This window comes from Macaca fascicularis, chromosome 6, assembly GCF_037993035.2.
Source record: "Macaca fascicularis isolate 582-1 chromosome 6, T2T-MFA8v1.1".
Lineage (NCBI taxonomy): Eukaryota > Metazoa > Chordata > Mammalia > Primates > Cercopithecidae > Macaca > Macaca fascicularis.
The window spans coordinates 10,855,012-10,871,819 of NC_088380.1; the positions used below are offsets into that span (position 1 = coordinate 10,855,012).

Genomic DNA, 16,808 nt, shown 5'->3' on the forward strand with positions numbered 1-16,808 from the left:
AGCCGAGGTGAGCAGACTGCTTGAGCCCAGGAGCTTAAGACCAGCCTGGGCAACACGGTGAAACCTTGTCTCTACAAAAAATACAAAAAATTAGCCAGGCGTGGTTGCGCATGCCTGTAGTCCCAGCCTCTCGGGAGGCTGAGGTGGGAGGATCGCCTGAGCCTGGGAGATCAAGGCTGCACAGAGCTGTGATTGCATCACTGCACTCCAGTCTGGGTGACAGAGTGGGACCCTGTCTCAAAAAAGAACCACCGCCAAAGAACTGGAAGAATCCTGCAGGTACTTGGGATTGCTCAACAGGCACCCAGGAGAGCTTCACAGGTGTGTGGAATAGTCCAGCAGGTGCGTGAAAGAACCCTGGCTATATCTGGACCTTGGAAGAGTCAAGTGCAGGAGCTAAATTTCCATGGGAAGAGGTGAGGGACATGGAGTGAGATTGGAAAAGTCTCTGAATGGCAATAAGGAGGATGATATCCTGTACTCCAACATGGCCGCTATCCGAAGATTTCCAAAATGGAAATGTGTTAGGACTTTTTCTGTTGCAAAAGACAGAAATCAAATTCAAACTAGACAGAAAAGGGAATATGTTAGGACTTCGGGTAGCTCTAAGAACTGTAGTGAGTACAGGGACATCAGGAAGTATAACGTGGCTCTGGAATGGAGCCGAGACGCCCTGTGGCTCCGACTTTGACCTAGGTTTCTCTGTGCCTGGTGTCATTCCTCCCCCTGCAGGTGGGCATTCTCCATGTGGCAGGGAACCTCTGTGTGGCAGAAAAATTCTACAGGGCAGAGTACCAGGAGGCAGGTACCTCCATAGGGCAGGCTGCCATGAGCCAGCACGTCCAGGTAGCAGTACTTCTCTGACATCGTTGCAGGTTAGAGATCCCTGAAAAACAGATACACAATTTCTCAGCTTTGATTTTAAACGCCTCGGGGAAGGAAGAATTCTGATTGGTCTAGTTTTAGTCACGTGTCAACAGCAGACCAATCAACTGTGGCTAGGGGCACAGACGCTTTACAGAGGCTGGCCTGTGTCATGTGGCCACCACATGACCTGCATCATGTGACGGGTGGAGGAGAGGGTGGGCCTGCTGTGATTGGCAGCCTCCTTCCCATGGGAGGAGACCTTTTCTAAAGGGAAGTGAAGAGAGCCATGTGGACAAACAACAGATGTTCACCACAGGAAGGGTCCAAATCAGATGGGTTTTAGAGATCACTGGGAAGGCAGCCCCCCATAGGGTGGGTCTGAAGCTCCGCGATCAGCCGCAGAAATGTTTCTCAACTTTGTTCAACACGAGTGCACTCCAGATAAGAAAAACAAGCGAAGCCTTTTTAGAATGTTATCTGAAATTCAAACTAGATTAAGTCTCAGGAAGATAAATAAACCAAATGAGCACTGCTTGGCTTCCAAACCACACGCCCATCCCCTGGGGAGGCAGGCAGCCCACACTCCTGCCAGGAGAGAAAAGACCAGCTCTGGAATGGAATGAGCAGTTGCACTGGTGGGAGGGGAAAAGGCGCTGGAGTTGATTCTACACGTGTTTCTCACTGTCGTGGGCCCAGGACTCCCCGGCGGGTGGTAAACATGCAGGTTCTGATGCAGAAGGGCTGAGGCTGGGCCTGAGGATCTTCTTTTCTAACAAGCTCCCAGGTGAGGGGGGCTGCTGCTGGCCCTGGCACCCCGCTTTGAGTAGTGAAGACTTACGGTCTAGCATCTGCAGATTGGGATGAGATATTGGCGAAGAGCTGCGAGCTGGCCCTCAGGGAAGCCCCCCAGGTGGCCAGCGCTGGTGGTCCCATCTCACATGGAGCTGGGCATGACGGCCAGGCAGACGTGTGGACCTTGGCCGAGCCTGGGCCGGCCCCTACTCTGGGCTGCTCACACCCATCCCTGGCCACGCGGAAAACTTGTGCCAGAGTCAGCGGGGAGAGGAGTGGACTTGCTGTCACGTCATACTTCGATCAGAGCCCGAGGACCTCAGTGGCGGCTCCCTTGGGGCACCTGTGGGGGTTGAAAGAGACAGAGGAGGCTTCCTCCAGGCTCCCTGGGCAGCTTTACCCGGCAACAAGGACGGGTGTCCTAAGCCAACCCCTCTGTGTAGGCAGAATAATGGCCTCCGAACATACCAGGTTTTAATCCTTGGAACCTGTAATTGTTACCTTATGCGGCAAACGCTTTGCAGGTGTGATTAAATGAAGGGGCTTGAGATGAGGGGATTATTCTGGTGGAGAGGGAGGCAGGGGGACATTTGGCACAGAAGAGGGGAAGCGATGTCACCATGGAGGCAGAGGTTGCAGGGGTGCTGCACTGAGCCAGGGAAGCTGGAAGAGGAAGGAACGGATTCTTCCCGAGCCTCCGATGGGAGGGCGGCCGTCCAGCGCCTTGACGTCACCGCCTCTGGCCTCTAGGATTGTGCGGAATAGACTCCTGTTGTGTTCAGCCTCCCTGTGTGTGGCAGTTTCTTCCCCCAGCCACGGGAAGTGCGTGCTCCCATCCTGGGTGCTGGGGAGAGGGAGGTCTCGGGGGGCATCCCGGGGGGCTCCGCTTCTCTGCTCTCTCTGTAGAGCCAGGACTTCTCTTCGGGCTGTGGGGAAGGGGCTTTGGGATGTCTGCATCTGTTGAAATGGGGGCTCCGCGTGGGGTAGCAGAGCCTCAAGGCCTGGAGGGTGTTCAGGGCTGAGCGCAGGCAGCCCAGGCAGCTGCAGAGGAAAGAACGCAGGAGGCTGAGGCTGTGCCTCCTGGAGGGAGGGCCAAGGAGGAGCAGGGAGGTCTGTGCCCAAGGATCCGTCAAGCCGCAGCAGGCTGTCCCCACTCACTACTCTCTAACCACCCGCAGGCCCTGGCCCAGGACCTGACCTCCTCCGTGGCTGCAGCCCGGCCCACTGCTGCCCCGACCCACTGCTGCCCCGGTGATTCCCGCATAGTCAGCTGTGGGCAGAGCCAGGGGCCTCCCTCCCCTCCAGGGTCTTCCCTGGGACACCAGCCTGCTCCTTGGGCCTCTCCAGAGCCTGCAGAGTGAATGAAAGGCCCTGTTAACTCAGGCCTTCTGCATCCTACCGCCAGGAGCCTGCTCATTGAGCACTTAGGAGAGACTAGGGGAAGGGAAAAAAGCACAATAGGCCTGGCGAGGTGGCTCATGCCTGTAATCCCAGCACTTTGAGAGGCTGAGGCAGGCGGATCGCTTGAGGTTGGGAGTTCGAGACCAGCCCGGCCAAAATGGTGAAACCTTGTCTCTACTAAAAATACAAAAATTAGCTGGGTGTGGTGGCGGGCGCTTGTAATCCCAGCTACTCAGGAGGCTGAGGCAGGAGAATCACTTAACCAGGGAGGTGGAGTTTGTAGTGAGCTGAGATGGTGCCACTGCACTCCAGCCTGGGCAACAAAAGCAAGACTCTATCTCAAAAAAGCAAAAAACAAAGCAGCAAACAACAACAACAACAACAAAAAACCACAACAAAAAAGCACAATAATTATATTTCAAGATCTTCTGGGATACAACAGATTAGATTTCCAAGAAAGGGTTTGTTTGAATGAAGTATTGTGCAGATAAAAATAGTTCTTCAGGGCGGGGTGTGGTGGCTCAAGCCTGTAATCTCAGCACTTTGGGAGGGCAAAGTGGGTGGATCACCAGAGGTCAGGAGTTCAAGACCAGCCTGGCCAACATGGTGAAACCCCATCTCTACTAAAAATACAAAAATTAGCTGGGTGTGGTGGCGGGCACTTGTAGTCCCAGCTACTTGGGAGGCTGAGGCAGGATAATAGCTTGAACCCAGGAAGCAGAGGTTACAGTGAACCGAGATCACACTATTGCACTGCAGCCTGGGCAGCAGAGTGAGACTCTGTCTCAAAAAACAAACAAACAAAACAAAACAAAAAAAACAACAACAACCAAAAAAACCCTCAGGTGGGGTGAATGAGCCTAATTAATATTCTAGAAACAATTTTGACAAAGGTGGCATTACAGATTGAATTTTGTGTTTCCCCAGAAAAATACATTGAGGTCCCAACCCCCAGTATCTCAGGCAGTGGCCTTATTTGGAAACAGGGTGTTGCAGCTGTAAATAGTTAAGATGAGGTCCTACCAGAGGACAGTGGGCCCCTAATCCGTGATGACTGCTGTCCTTACAGGAAGACGGCCAGATGACGATAGTGACACAGGAAGAATGCCATATAACAGCAACAGAAACAGAGATTAGGGGGATGCAGCTGGAAGCCCAGGGATGACGAGGATTGCCAGCAACCCACAGAGGCGAGGATGAGGCAAGGAAGAATTTGCCCTACAGGTTTCAGAGGGGACAGGCCCTATTCACACCTTGATCTTGAACTTCTGGCCTCCAGAACTGTGAGACAGTAAGTTTGCATTGTTTAAGCCCCGATCTGTGGTACTTCATTAGTGCAGCACAAGCAAACTGATAGGGGCGATGTCTGCCCCTTCTTTGCTCTGCCCTCTGCCACCTGCCATGGGCCCCCCATGGCCCCTTCTCAGGTAGTGACCCCCTTCTCCTTGGTGGCACCCTCAATAAACCCCTATCCTGTGTCTGAAAATGGGCAATCACCTTTATGAAAGAAATGAGGCTCCCCGGCCATCTTAGTGGCTGCTCTCGGTTGGAGGTCATCCTGCACCTAAGGCAGGAAGTTGGTGGCCACAAAGAACAAGAAAAAGTTCCTGGAGTCAGTCAACTGTAGGCTCCAACTCGTTATGAAAGGTGGAAAGTACGAACTGGGGTACAAGCAGACTCTGAAGATGATCAGACAAGGCAAAGTGAAATTGGTCATTCTCATAACTGCCCAGCTATGGAATGTTGGCCAAAATTGGTGTCCATCACTACGGTGGCAATAATATTGAACTGGGCACAGCATGTGGAAAATACTACAGAGTGTGCACAATGGCTATCATTGATCCAGGTGATTCTGACATCATTAGAAGCACGCCAGAACAGTAAAATTGGTGAAAAGTAAACCATGCAAAATTTTCCTTTAATAAAATTTGCCCAAGCTTGTTTAAAAAATGAAAGAAAGAAAGGAAGGAAGGAAGGAAGGAGTGAAGTGGGAGTGGGAGTTGGATGCAGGGAATGTGACCCTTGGGTACCCGCTTTGAACAACTCATCAGACCCACTTTTGCCCTTCGAAGGAGGCACCTTGAGAAGCTCCATGCTGTTGTCCATGCAGCTGTTCCTGCTCAAGCCGCAGCTGGGACTTTTATAAGAAACTGCCTTCTAGAGCCAGGTGACAGCCTGCATGAAGAAACCAGGCCCGGTGCAGTGGCTCATGCCTGTAATCCCAGCACTTTGGGAGGCCAAGGTGGGAGGATCACTTGAATCTAGGAGTTTGAGACCAGCCTGGGCAGCATAGCGAGACCTCGTCTCCACAAAAAATAAATAATAAAAAAATTAGCTGGGCATGGTGGCATATGCCTGTAGTCCCAGTTACTTGGGAAACTGAGGTGGGAGGATGGCTTGACCCTGGGAGGTAGAGGCTGTAGTGAGCCGTGATCATGCCACTGCACTCCAGCCTGGGTGACGGATAGAGACCACCATCTCAAAATAAATAAATAAACAAATCAGGAATGTCACTTATTGTCACATTTGGATTGGTTTCTAACATCGTGCTGAGTTTGGTCACCCACCTCAATCACGTGATGTGACTTGAAACCACTTTTGGCTATTTCCAAAAATCAGCTCCGCCCTGGGAGGGGTTAGGGCTGCCCTTTAAGGAAACATTAAAAGCTCAGTATCTTCCTTTGGTGGCTCCCTCAGGGGCGCTGGCTTCTGACTCATCAGAGTCATTTTAGCTCTCTGTGGGTTCAGAAATAGAGGAAACAGAACTTCCTTTTGGTGAACACTTTTGTATTATTTTATTTTTTCACCACGATGCTGAAACTAGCTCATCCTGGGAGAGTCAAAGAAAGCTCATATGTTTTCCCTGAGCTGGGCTAAATTCCTGTTTCTTCTAATAGGAAGGATCCAAAACTTCCCACGGAGTTTCCCCTCGTCTGCACTGAGTCACATACCTGTGGGCTTCGAGCTCACAGACCTTTTTTAATCAAAGAGAAGATGAAAAAGGCACCTTGCTTCTGTCCCATTTTTAGATCTTTTTTAGCCCCATTTCTTCTCTTTCCTTTCTACATTTTTGGGTTTGTTTGGTTTCATGCCTGAATTAAATGTAACAGGAGGAACAAGTTTTATACCTTGCCTGAAATTATCATTGTCAGAGAAACAAATGCAATCTTTAGTGAGACAAGCAAGGGTGGGAAGAAGACGCTTGGGTTGCAGGCAAGCACAGTTCCTAAAGCTTTTTGCATTGAGTAGCTGTGGGGTCCAGGGCCCCATTTCTCTGAACCTCACTTCCTCATGAGCAAATAGAGGCTTCAGGCTGTAGTAGGTTGTCTCAAACTAGGGACTTATATTCAACAAGCCTGCACCTTTTTCAAATGTAGATTCTGATCCTTAGGTTCTGGGTGGGACCTGAGATCCTGCACCTCTAACAAGCTCCCAGATGACAAGCATCCAAGGATCACACTTTTCCTAGCTCTGGATCACACTTTTCCTAGCTCCTAGTAGAATCTCAGGCTCATCCAAGCCTCTTGAGCCAGAATTCAGATTTTCACAAGCGCCCCGATTCGTTTAGATGCGCGTTACGGTGTGAGAATCCTGCACTGGATCACTGAAGGAGGTCCCAGCTGCACCGGGGGAGCCAGGAACCGCGGAGGCACGAGCCCATCCTGGAGACCCCGATTTAGTTGGTGGGGAGGGCCTGGACATCGACTGCTGCCTGTTTACTGGCAGCAAGGGCCCTGAGGGCCAGTGGTTCTTGATTTTGCTGCCTATTAACATCGCCTGGGGAGCCGTGAAAGGCAGCAAGATCGGGAACCACTAGACTGCGCAGTCCTCAGGTTCTAATCCATGATGTCATTGGTTTTATCAGGGCAATTTTTCCTGGCCACATTAGGCAGGAAAAGTGCCTGTGCATCTCAGAAGTGTCTATGGAACGCTACTACTGAACTTCCCAGCACGCTCAAAATAGGACCTGGTTTATATCAAAGGGCCAGCTCCTGGCACCATCGTGAAACACACACACACTGTCTTCTACCCAGGGTTCTCTTCAGCCCATAGGTGTCCTATGGCCCCTGCTCTGTGCTCCAGCCTAACATCAGGAAACCCATGAATGGGAGAAAATCTCATGTCGCCTGTTTACAGGTGAGTGAACATTTAAGTCAATGGGTTGCCCTCCCCCAGGGAGCTCTAATTGTAGAATTTAAGAGGGCAGAGTGAAGCCAGTGGGCTCTGGAGTCCTGCCAGGTTTGAGTCACAGTTTGGCCATGTGTGAGTCCCTCTCATTACCCCACAAGAGCCCGGCGTCCTGATGCACAACACTCACCACCCGGCTTAGGGAGGGCTGACAGAGTGAATTACTGACAGAGGACGGCCCTTGGTCGTTTCTGCTTCCTTCACTTTCCCATCACTGCCTTAGAATCTGGAGAGACTCCCGCTGGCTTCACCTGGACAGGCATCCCGGCACGCAAGCAAGGATTGCTTCCACCAATTTTCTGAGACAGAAACAAGGGTTCGGTTGATTCCTGACAGCACATGCGTGTGGGGATGCACGTGGGGGTGCAGGGCTGGACTTGGGAGATGCTTCAGCTGATAGCACACTTTTTCTTTGGGGAGTTTTATTCCTGCTGTTATAACACCTGTCTCCAAACAAAACCTTCATTGGTCAACAGTGAATCATTCATTTATTCTGTGCATAGACCTATGGTGTGAGATGCATTTGGAAACATTGAGAACAGCGGTTCCCAACCTCCGTGCTTGAAGTAATGTCCGAGGACATTTTTACTTGTCACAACCGGGGCAGGGAGCTGTTGCTGGCATCTAGTGGGTGAGGTCCAGGGACGCTGCTAAACATCCTGCAGGGCAGAGGCTGGCACCACTACAGAGAATGATCGAGTGCAACAGATCGCTGGTGCTGAGAATCCCACTTCAGACCCAGGGCAAGACTGATTGGATGTGTTCATTTATATCTGCTCTTGTAGTCATTCAGTCAAGAAATGAGCACCTTGAATGACTATTAAATCAAGACAGGTTGGGTGCGGTGGCTCACACCTGTAATCCCAGCACTTTGGGAGGCCGAGGCAGGCAGATCACTTGAGGTTAGGAGTTTGAGACCACCCTGGCCAACATGACGAAACCCCATCTCTATTACAAATACAAAAATTAGCTGGGCATGGTGGTGCACGCTTGTGATACCAGTTAATTGGAAGGCTGGGGCATGAGAATCGCTTGAATCTGGGAGGAAGAGGTTGCAGTGAGCAGAGATTGCACCGCTGTACTCCAGGGTAACAGAGCAAAACTGTCTCAAAAAAAAAAAAAAAACACAAGACATCTCTGAGACTCCACAGGTCAATGAACAGAGGGGCAGTGGGGCTGCCCACCGCTCATGTGGGAGGCGTGGGCAATGCCTAGGTTGACCAGCTACCCATGGTCTGAGGCAGTAGTCTCAGGGCAGGGTGTGCACATCCCCAGGCAGGGCGGCACTCACTTATGGTACAGAAGGAATCTTAAAGCTTCCCCTACTCAGGAATGAATGAGCTCTAGACCCTGCCATCGCCTCTGCTCAATACTCACCCACTCCAGGCTTCAAAAGGAGGCTGCCCACATGGACAGCTCGGAGAAACTCCAGGGCACGTGGTTGATGGAGAAGCCAGATGCAGAGCGGTGCACTTGGGGGTGCAGTTCAGGAAGCCGTGGGGTGGGTATGAGGGTGTAGTGTAGTGTATCAGTGCAAGGATACCCCAAGACTGGGGGTGACATTGACTCCACAGGCATAGGAAGGGGCTTGGAAACAGACTGAACTCAGAGCATACATATCACAGGGGGAGGGTCTGGGGGCTTGGGGTTGGGGGAAGCTGCCTCCACTGCTGAGGGCCCCACCTCATGGTTCATCCCTGGCAGGCCTGCAGATCCCCCTATACCCTCTCCCTGAAGATGGCCCATCTGTGCCTGGACAGGTTGGCATGTGTATTAGATTCTTAGGGCTGCCACAGCAAAGAACCACAGACTGAGGGGCTTAAATAACACAAGTATATTTTCTCACAGTCTAGGAGGCTGGAAGTACAAGGAGCTCAGGGTGTCAGCAGGGCTGGTTTCTCCTGAGGCCCCTCTCCTTGGCTTCCAGGTGGCCGCCTTCCCATGGTATCCTCACATGGCCTCTCCTCTGATGCCCCATCCTCTTCTTAGAAGGATACAGTCCTATTGGATTAGGGTCTGCCCTAAATACCTCATTAGAATGTAATTACCTCTTTAAAGACCTTAACTCCAAATATAGTTTTATTCTGGGGTTCTGGGGGTTAGGGCGGCAACATGTTGATTTTGGGGGACACACTTCATCCCATAACAGTGTGGGCTGCCATTCTCCACTGGTGCTCTATCCTGGAGACACACCCCCTAGGGAGTTTCGTACAACATGCAGGTCATCTAGTTAAATTTGATTAAATTGTATTTCAAATGCTGCATGGGATACACTTACACAAAAAATTATTTATCATTGATCTGAAATTTGCATTTAATCCAGCATTCTATATTTCTAGCTGCTTAGTCTGGCACCCCTACCCACTGGGAAACCTCCTACCCATAGCTTCTCACCTGGGCTGCCTGGGTCTGGGACCGGCACAGAAAGGTGGAGGGTGGAATTGGTGCCTGGAGGAACAGCTGGTGTCTGGGAATCCCTCAAGGGCCCTGGCCTTGTGGCTCTCTCAGGACAACCTGAGATGCTGGGGTGGTCTGTGGTTTGATGGAAACCACAGCATCTGTTTAGGCGAATCTTAGAGGTACTGCCCGTTTCTCTTCCAGTTTTCACATCTCTGTAGAATGGGAAATGTCATGCAAAATTGGACCATACACAAATGATCCAATTTCCAGTTGCAGAAAACACATGACATCATACACATCATGATGATGAAAATATGGGTGTCCAATCCCTTATCCACAATTCTGAAATCCAAAACGCTCTGGGAACATTTTTTGTGTGTAAATTTGGAGACAAACCCCATTTAGGGATAAAATTGATTTGAATGGACTTGGGACTATTTATAGATTTTCTGTATCCATTGGTGAGAATAGTGATACTGTGTTTTCTGGGGGGCACTGCCCAGACATGTGGGGGGTTGTAGGAGATTGGTCAGGTGGTGGGAAAAATTGTAGAAAGATGCAAACCTTCCTGGAAAGCCAGGAGGTTTTACAAAAGCTTCAGAAAAGGATTTGGGCTGAAGGCAGCCAGATTCTCTTTTCTGGTACCTGAAAGCTTAGGTTAGATAACAAGGGGATATAAAGAAACTAATCTAGATAAGTTAATTTACTTAGGCCTTGGAACCTGGCCTTTAATAATCTGTGCGCAGGACTGCTCTCTCTAGGGGAGCAACCATGATAATTACCCACAAGTGTGTTGACTCGAGGCCTTTGTCATTAAATCTGTACTAAATAAATGCCCGAAGCACCAGCTTGTCAGGGCCACAGATGCTGACTCTTTACAGCACCCTCCTCGGTGTCTGCGAGTGGTCCAGTCCCCTAGCCCACTCTTTCACTGGATACCTGTGTCTGAGTGCATGTGTTCATCTGTCATTCGGGCAGGATCTGCGGGTCGGACCCAGCAGCAGGTGGTAAGTGATATTCAGGATATGCCCTGTATTACCAGCCTACAGCTCCCCAAACTCAAATGCCAAAAACCCACAGCTTTCTGGATAAGGGATTGTGCAGCTACAACAGCAGACAGGCACCGAGCTCTTAAACCGTGGGAGGCACAATGCTAAGTGCTTTAGGTTTCTTATCTCTTTAATCCTCATAATCTGTGAAATGGATACTTTTATTTGCATTTTTGGTAAGTTATTTTTGTGTTGAAGTATGACATGCCCACAGAAAAGCCCACGAATCAGGTACCCAGCTGGAAGAATTATTAGAAAGTGAGCCTGCGCCCATAACGCCACTCAGCGCCATCTCTCAGCAGCGCCCCAGAGGCTCCCACCACAGGCCGCCACCATTACCTCCCAGATTCTCACTTTCATCACCAAAGATTCATTCCGCCTAGAAAAAAAAAAATGCTGTCATTTATTGAGCAGTTAGTATGTCACAGGAACTTTTATTATTTCTCACATTGACTCTATCAGGGTGAGTACTCCTTTCTTTTGAGATGTAGTTTTGCTCTTGTCACCCAGGCTGGAGTACACTGGCATGATCTTGGCTCACTGCAACTTCTGTCTCCTGGGTTCAAGTGATTGTCCTGCCTCAGCCTCCCCAGTAGCTGGGATTACAGGCACATGACAGCACACCCGGTGAATTTTTTTTTTTTTTTTTTTTTTGAGATGAAATCTCACTCTTCACTCTGTCATCCAGGCTAGAGTGCAGTGGCGTGATCTCGGCTCACTGCAACCTCCGCCTCCTGGGTTCAAGTCATTCTCCTGCTGCAGCCTCCAAAGTAGCTGGGACTACAGGAGTGTGCCATCATGCCTGGCTAAGTTTTTGTATTTTTTTTTTTAATTTTTAGTAGAGACAGGGTTTTACCACGTTGACTAGGCTGGTCTCAAACTCCTGATCTCAGGTGATCCACCTGCCTCAGCCTCTCAAAGTGCTGAGATTACAGGTGTGAGCCACCATGCCCGGCTAGGGTGAGTATTCTTATTATTTCATTTTACAAGCAAAAGGAAGCCAGAGCTGAGAGATGTTATATCGTGTTCTATTCTATATCATATTATGCATCATATCGTGTTATGTATCATAACCTCAGCTCAGTGAATTCTCACAAACAGAACACGCTTTTCTAACTAGCACCCAGATTGAGGAACAGAATGTTAGAAGCAGCAGAGAAACTGCCCCCTCAATCCCACAGCCCCCCAAGTTGCTACCCACTCCCAAAGGTAAGCCCTGTTCTGACTCCTGACACCTTTTGCCTGTTTTTGAACTGCCTGTCAATGGAACAAAATTGTCTCTTCTTTTTGGTGCCTGATTTTCTCTCAGCATGAGGCCCATTAAGCCCATCCACATTGCCACGTGAGGCTGCAGTTTGCTCTTTTCTAGTGCTGAGTAGAATCCCGCCATTTGAACACACCTCTATTTATTCACCCATTTTCCCCTTGCAGGATGGAGGTTAGAAATGTTTTCAGTTTTTAGCAATCACCAGCAGTGCTGCTCTCTAAATTCTTGCGTGTTTTTTGGTGGACATGCACACATTTCTGTTTAGTGTATGTCTTGGGGTGAATTGGGGGCTCACAATAGTGTGTGTGTGTGTGTGTTTAGCTTTTCAAAAACTTCCAAACTGGCCTGGCATGATGGCTCATCCCTGTAATCCCAGCACTTTGGGAGGCCGAGGTGGGCAGATCACTTGAGGCCAGGTGTTCAAGACCAGCCTGGCCAACATGGTGAAACCCCATCTCTAACAAAAATACAAAAAAAATTAGCCAGGTATGGTGGTGCATGCCTCTAATCCCAGCCACTCAGGAGGCCAAGGAAAGAGAATCACTTGAACCTGGGAGAAGGAGGTTGCAGTGAGCAGGGATCATGCTGCTGCACTCTAGCCTGGGTGGCAGAGCGAGACTCCATCTCAAAACAAACAAACAAACAAACAGGCCATGTGAAGATGAAGGCAAAGATCAGGGTGATGCCTCTACAAACCAAGGAACCCCAAGTTTTGCCTGCCAACACCAGAAGTTAGAGGAGAGGCCTGGCAGATTTGCTCTCACAGTCTCAGTAGGAATTAACCCTGCGGACACCTTGCTCTTGCACTTCCAGCCTGCAGAGCTCTGAGGCGAGGCACTTCTGTGGTTTAAGCCCCTCTGCTCGTGACACTTTGTTACTGCAGCCCCAGCATACTCCTCCACAGAGTGATGCTTCGTGTTTAAAAATACCTTTGCTCTGTAAAGAACACTCATCTGGCTGGGCATGGTGGCTCATGCCTGTAATCCTAGCACTTTGGGAGGCTGAGACAGGCAGATCACCTGAGGTCAGGAATTTGAGACCAGCCTGGCCAACATGGTGAAACCCCATCTCTACTAAAAATAAAATTAAAAAATTAGCAGGGCGTAGTGGCAGGCACCTGTAATCCCAGCTACTCGGGAGGCTGAAGCATGAGAATTGCTTGAACCCAGGGGGCGAGGTTGCAGTGAGCCGAGATCGCACCACTGCACTTCGGCCTGGGGGACAGAGCAAGACTCTGTCTCAAAAAAACAAACAGATAAACAAACAAAAACCACTCATCCTAGTGTTCCTTGAGGTGGTCTGATTAGCAGCTGATGTGTTTACAACAGCTTTCCCTTTTCAAATGTGATTCCAGAAGCCATCAGATGCACGAATTGTTGTATGTCTGAATGCTTGAAGTGAAGGTTGATGGAAGCTGGCTGATTCTGGTCTACATGTGTGGCTGGGCTGACAAACAGGCATCCACCCACTTGGGTTGGGTCCCAGGAGCAGCCTCAGGAATTGAGATTACTGCATCTGCCTCCATGGTCTTTATCTTCCAGGCCTCCCTCTCCCTGTCATGGCTCAGGCGGGAACCATGGCAGAGGGCGGGCCATGCCATCTTTCAAGGGCAGCTGGACCCCTGCTGGCAGCCGGACAAACCCTATTTGGCCAGGTGCAGTGGCACATGCCTGTAATCCCAGCACTTTGGGAGGCCGAAGCGGGTGGATCACCTGAGGTCAGGAGTTCAAGACCAGCCTGGCCAACATGGTGAAATCCCATCTCTACTAAAAATACAAAAATTAGCCAGGCATGGTGGTGCATGCCTGTGGTTCCAGCCACTCGGCAGACTCTATCTCAGAAATAAAGAGCCCTCTTCTTCCTGGGCAGAGAGTTTCTCTGTTCTGGATGTCGCCCGGCAGCCCGGCCCCAAGGTGATCTCTTTGGATGGGTGAGGGGAGGAAGGGTCTCCTCCAGCTGGAAACATCGAATCAGGACTATTGCTTCCTAAGAGCACGTGGCCCAGAACTGGGCTAAAAATAGTACAATTTTTAAAAATTACACTAAGCTTTGATTTCAGAGTGTGTTGGTCTCCTGGGACTGCTGTAACTGAGTGCCACAAACTGGGTGGCTTAAGACAATACACATTTATTCACTCATAGTTCTAACAGAACCACGTATCTCTGCCTTTCAATGGTAGATTCAAAACACACAATGATGGTGCTGTGATTGCAAAAATTAGCCAAGTGTGGTGGCATGCACCTATAGTCCCAGCTACTTGGGAGGCTGAGGTGGGAGGATCACTTGAGCCCAGGAGGTTGAGGCTGCAGTGAGCTATGATCATGCTACTGCACCCCAGCCTGGGCAACAGAGTGAAAGAGATCCTGTCTCAAAAAAAACAAACCAAACCAAACAAATTTGAAAGCCACTGTCCTATGTGGAAGAATTTGGAAGTCAATGATAACACAGGGAGGTAGTAATTATTTTCCAGGTTTCAGACGTTCTTGTGGGTCCCGAGAGGAGAGATGCTGTGGTGGTGTGAGGTCCAGGAGGACTTTGGGCTGGGTTGAATTGGGGTTGTACCACTTTCCTCAGGAGGTCATTGTGAGGACGACTCCATTGCCTGGGCCTCCACTTTTTCATCTGTAAAATGGGCTAAATATCTACCTTGATGGGGAGGAGGAGGATGAAATATCTCCTCACATTTATTGAATGCTGCCTATTCTAGGATTTGTTCTGAGTCTTTTATGTGTATTACATCAGTCTTTCTTCACAATACCCCTCTGGTTAAGTGCGAGTACCATTAGATTTATCAGTACAGGTAAGGACACTAAGGCACGTAGAGGTGAAGTCGCCTGCCCAAGTGAGTTGATGTCAGTGAAAATCTGTATCATGCCAAATACTGTGTCTGGCACATAGCAAGCACAGAGCGAATTTTAAGTTTCTTACCCTTAATTTTGTTTCAATCACTTTAAAGGATCCTCAGATATAGGCAGACGAACAAGCTGGTGGAAGATGTGTGAGAAGAACGCTTCAAACTGCCAGGAAGCCGGCTTCTACGGAGTCCCAAAGTGTGAAATTAGCTCCTCTTCTGGGAGGGTCCCTGGAAACAGTGGCTGCTCCCTGCAGGAGGCAGAGTCCCTGCAAGCCCTACTCTTCAGCATCAGAGGAACTGCAAGGGGAGTCAAAGAAAGGGGACCCTCCCTTCCAGCCCTTAGGGGAAGAGTCGTCGATGGCTCCAGGGAGGAAAGAGAATGATGGGTCTGGCTCACAGTAAACTACCTTATTGCTGGTTTTTAAAGATGAGAGGCACAGGAACCCCCAGACCTACTCCACACCCTGCAATACAGATCAGCTGCGAAGGGTCTCCACCTCCCCTGCCCACGACGGCCAGCCCCACTCCTCCAGGAGAGTCTGTGGCCCCCACTCTCTGGAGGCCAAGGGAGAACACAGCTGCATCTTCCTGGGGGAGATCAGACAAGTAATTAGACCAAACTGCAAGAGGCAGGTGCGTCATTGCTTCTCAGAAATGATAAACAGAGCGCAAAGAGAGAATTGCATCACTTCTTCCCGGGGCGCTGGGACATTTGCTCTCAGAGTCCAAGCTGGGCCACATTTAAATCAGAGGGGGGCTATGGACTGATTCTCTGCTGAGTGCAGAAATGTTTCATCAGCAATTAGTGTGAGCACTCTGAAAGGAAGCTAAATGTTCTCCTTGCCTTGTTCCCACGTTTGCTCGTTCCAAGTCGTGTCTTTATACTATCTTAACTATATAATGTCATTGATGCCATATTTTAAAATAGTTGTCTTTTTATAGAATCCATGACTTGGTTTGACTTCATTAACAAAACTTAGTAATTTACCTTGCACAGAGCCTGCCCATACTGGACATGAAATTAGTATTTGCAGAATAAAAAGATGTTGATGACAATAATAATATACATAATTACATAATAATTTTAAAGTAAAAGCTAACCTGCTGGGACCATCTCTTCTGCCTCCTGTCTGAAGAGGGCTGCCTCCGCAGTGAGCCAGGACCTGGACTACTGCACCCATGACCTTGCGGACATCAGGCCAGGAGCAGGTGGAGGCGGTTGGCGGAGGATGCGGTAGAGGAGGAGAGGCCAGGAGCTCCCTGAGCCAGTGCTCCCAAGGAAGGAAGTCCATCAGAAAATCGCAGAGGGCCTGGGACCCAGGGTCCCCCATCCCTCTCCCCACCCACCCCAGCAGAGATTTTTTCCCGCCGAGCACCTGTGTTTTTGTTTGTTCGTTTGTTTGTTTTTATTATACTTTAAGTTCTAGGGTGTATGTGCACAAGGTGCAGGTTTGTTACATACGCTATAAGGCACCTGTGTTTTAAAGTGTCCAGGTGGTCTCCAGCCGCCCGCTCCAGCACTCGCAGGTTTGGAGTCCAGGGTCCCCAGGCTGTGGGATGGCAGTGAGCACACTGGCCTCCTGAAGTAGTGGGCAGGGCAGAGGATCCCAGGCCAGACTGCTCAGAGCGCTGTCTGCCAGCTAGGGGTGACATTCCTGTCCTGGCTGTGACTGTCCCCTCAGCTTCCGCCTTATTCACCCCTGATGGGAGGCCAAGGTGGAGTCGGGAGAGCTTTACCCGTGACTCTGCTCCAAGAGGCTCCGCCTCTGTGTGCACCCAGAAGGCCCACGGGGGAGATGTTGTAGCCTGCAAAGCGCTACTGCCTACACGACTGCACAGCCAGCTCCACAGGCTCCTTGGAAATGAGAGTGGGAGCAAAGATGAGGGCTACACGGCCAGGTGAACACCTGGGAGCAGTCTGTGTCCATCTCCAAGTTCTATTCGTTTGCTAAGGCTGCCTAAGAAAGTGCCACATACTGGGACGCTTATA

General features: G+C 50.0%; 1 long non-coding RNA gene and 1 pseudogene across 1 annotated transcript; one reads left to right on the top strand and one right to left on the bottom strand.

Moving 5' to 3' along the window:
• The first annotated feature begins 4,110 nt into the window (after positions 1-4,110).
• LOC135971503 (large ribosomal subunit protein eL30 pseudogene) lies at positions 4,111-5,354 on the top strand (annotated as a pseudogene).
• Positions 5,355-9,302: 3,948 nt separating this feature from the next.
• LOC107129884 (uncharacterized) lies at positions 9,303-16,520 on the bottom strand. Its single transcript, XR_001491202.3, has 4 exons — positions 16,293-16,520; positions 14,893-16,194; positions 11,037-11,076; positions 9,303-9,860 (listed from the first exon to the last, which is right to left on the bottom strand). It is a non-coding gene; the product is annotated as an uncharacterized lncRNA (long non-coding RNA).
• Between the last annotated feature and the right edge of the window lie 288 nt (positions 16,521-16,808).